We start from the raw sequence: 3,192 nt of genomic DNA on the forward strand, positions 1-3,192 counted from the left end.
TATGTTTTTAACAACTTGTTTTTCTTTGGTAAAAAAAGTTACCATCATGTTTATATTGCAAGTTATCGGTTATGTGGTGCTTATATTATCATGTTATTTACACAAAAATTATTAGGGATGTTTTAAACAACTTTTTCTTGGGAGAAAAAGTTATTATGGTGATTCCAGGTAACCTATCAAGCCCGTAGTGCTTAAAATATCATGCTATTTACACAAAATTTATCAGGGGTATGTTTCAGCAAATTCTCCCCTATGGGTCAGAAACTTATCATGGTGTTTAGTTATCGCGGTGCATATATTTTCATACTATTTACACATAAAAATGTCAGGGGAGGGAGGTATACTACCGTGCTATTTACACAGAAGATATCGGAGTATCTTTTCAAAAAAAAAATCCCTACGGTCAAAGTTACCATGATGTTTCTACCTCAGTTATCAGATGTGCGCTGCGTATATTACCATCTATTTACACATAAATTATCGGGTATCTTTTCACATTTATCTTCCCCAATGGTTAAAGTTACCACGATGTTTGTATCTAAAATTATCAGGTCTATGACGTGAATGTTATCGTGCTATTTACAGAAATTACCGGGGAGGGGGGGGGGTTCAACAAATTTATTCCCGATGATCAAAGTTACCACAATGCTTGAAACAAAAAGTTTTTCAGTGCTAACATATTAAAGGCAAAAACATGTCAAAACAGTATTTCCCTTAGCTTGTTCAACAATCAGTGTCATAGGTGAGGTGGTTAGTTCCCTTTGTTGATTACCTGCAGACCAGAGATCAAATTCTAGTTCAAGCATTATTTTTGCCTGAAAATTGGAAAGTCGCGTGGGGCCATAATTGACGATTACAAAAATTAGAAAGTCACGAGCGGGTGTGCCCGCGGGAAAGGAAAGAAATCGGGAGGGAGGTCGGGGAGGACGTGCGGGAAATGAAGGAGATCAGGAGGCGTGTGGCAGTTTCGCAATCTGGCACACGGTTGCCATATACATATTTCGAAAACTAATTGATTTTGAACGAGATGAACTATAAGAATTAAACAAACATCTACATTATGTATATATGACTCAAAGCTTACATGCTATAGTATGGTATTGATTCATAATTTGGTTGTCAAATCTCATGCGTGCAATACACATGTACGTTACTAGTTTAGAAAAGGAGGTTAAAACCCTAGCCTTCTCACCAAAGTCTCCTAGACTAAAAACAAAGTCTCCTAGTAGTCTCAAAAGAAAAAACTACGAGTCTCCTGGTCTCCCCTCAATTCTATTTTCCATACGAAGGAGAAACCACCAAAAACAAAAGGCTAATCCATTTGGACACCTGATAAGTTTTCAAGCGAACTGGATATACAGATCATTACAGGAGGGCACGACAGCACCACTAATAATCCAAATAAAACAGAGCAAGAACAACTGAGAAATGGCAAAACGGTTGCACGGACCAGGCTTCATCGCAACCGGTAGTAGCCATAAAGTTGAACGTGCAATCTATGACTTCTTGTAAAATTCGCAGGTGATGGTACATTCTCTGGTGATGCTGTATTCGGCAACAGTGCACGAGTCTTTAAGATATCTGTTACCATAGACTAGTTCATGACGACATTTCGACAGACCAGGCATCTTTTCCTCGACCCTGCTCTTTACGGTGGCAATGGTGTACTCTGATCTCACAACTTCCACGGCTATGGTCTTACCCCAAAAGAAGAACTGGACAAAGATCTGAATCTTCTGCAGGGAGGGGTGTTCCTCCAGCCTGCCAATGAACACATCGGTCAGCGCCGTCTTCCAAGTGAGCAACGCTCGAAGCAGCATGACGGCCTGCAAGATAACATCAAACTGAATTTACTAACTGCAAACTGAATTTAGCAATTAGTATTTCTGCACTGATTTTGCAAGCATACGTCCTGTTTGCCGACTGCAATGTCCATCTCCAGTACGTTAGCCTTGTTTCTCTCAGACCAATGCTCCATCACAGACATCGCAGATGCTTGCTGAACAATTAGATCATCGCTGACAACATACTTCCCGTCCTCAACAAGCTCAGATGCCAGCAACAACGTGTTATATCATCCTCCGGACACCGGCAGTCTAGAGCCCGACACATGGCGTGGCTCGAAACGTTGAATGGCATAAGGCTTGGATCCAACAACATCTCTTTGGGCTTTCCCGCAAAAAAAAAAAACAACATCTCTTTGGGAAGGCGGCCGGTTAAGCTGCCAGTGTTGTCGAGATCGATGACGCTTCTGTAAAGATTATCGAAGCACCTTCGAGATGTGAAGTGCCAGGGCCGGTGTTCTTGATGACAGAGCCGACCGGGTAAGTCAGGAAACCGAGGAGCAGGTTGACGAACTCATGGTTGCATTCAGCATACATGACCTTCTTTTCGCAGGTGTCGTAGAAGATCTTGATCTTGCTCTCTGGTGAAGAACCTGCAGAATCTTGATCAGACGGTAGAATGTTCCGATTGATGCTCGGTTTCATGGTGGTGCGAGCGGCACTATCAATTGATTCCTTGGGTAGAAATGCATCGGTCAATACGGTATCTGAAGAGAGGAAGGCCTCCAACATAGCCAATAGCTAAATCATAAACCAGTCCAGAACAGTGAATCAGTAGTGAAAAATGATTCGTACTCACGACCGATGTCATATGTACTACTAGTAAATCTTCTTACCTGCTTACGCTCGACAACCTGTTTGACCACCTCAAAGCCATGGCCGATCCCATCACAACCGAACGCCTGCGGAAGAGACTGCATAGTCCTAGTGGATGCCGGCTTGACTGTCATGTCATCACTCATCACAAACCGTGCTTTGCCGCCTACAAATATCCCTCCGCCATCTAGCTGCTGGTAGGCATGCAAAACTCTAGCCATAACCGGGTAACACTTGCGTCGACTGTGAGTTGACTTGCAGAGCCTGGCAATAGATCAATAAGATGAGTCGAGAGCATTACTGAAAGATGACCAAAAGGGTAGATATACATACGGGAACTCGTCTGTGTGAGCAGGAGTGAGCAGTGTCCTACAGCACTCCTCAACATTCAGCAGCCCACTCTTCCCGAGGGTCCTGACGCTATCGCGGAGGCTGGAAAGGCAGCACGGCGATGGGGTCGCGCAGGACTGGAAGCCTGAGAGCGGGAGCGTGAGGAAGGTGAGGAGGGCATCGACGAAGTCGGAGCCGGCAT

At 43.9% G+C, this 3,192-nt stretch overlaps 1 pseudogene; it reads right to left on the minus strand.

Moving 5' to 3' along the window:
- Positions 1 to 1,496: 1,496 nt before the first annotated feature.
- LOC125532210 (uncharacterized) lies at positions 1,497 to 2,881 on the minus strand (annotated as a pseudogene).
- Positions 2,882 to 3,192: the final 311 nt, after the last annotated feature.

Source organism: Triticum urartu, chromosome 5A, assembly GCF_056163025.1.
Source record: "Triticum urartu cultivar PI428250 chromosome 5A, HENAU_Tu73, whole genome shotgun sequence".
Classification (NCBI taxonomy): domain Eukaryota; kingdom Viridiplantae; phylum Streptophyta; class Magnoliopsida; order Poales; family Poaceae; genus Triticum; species Triticum urartu.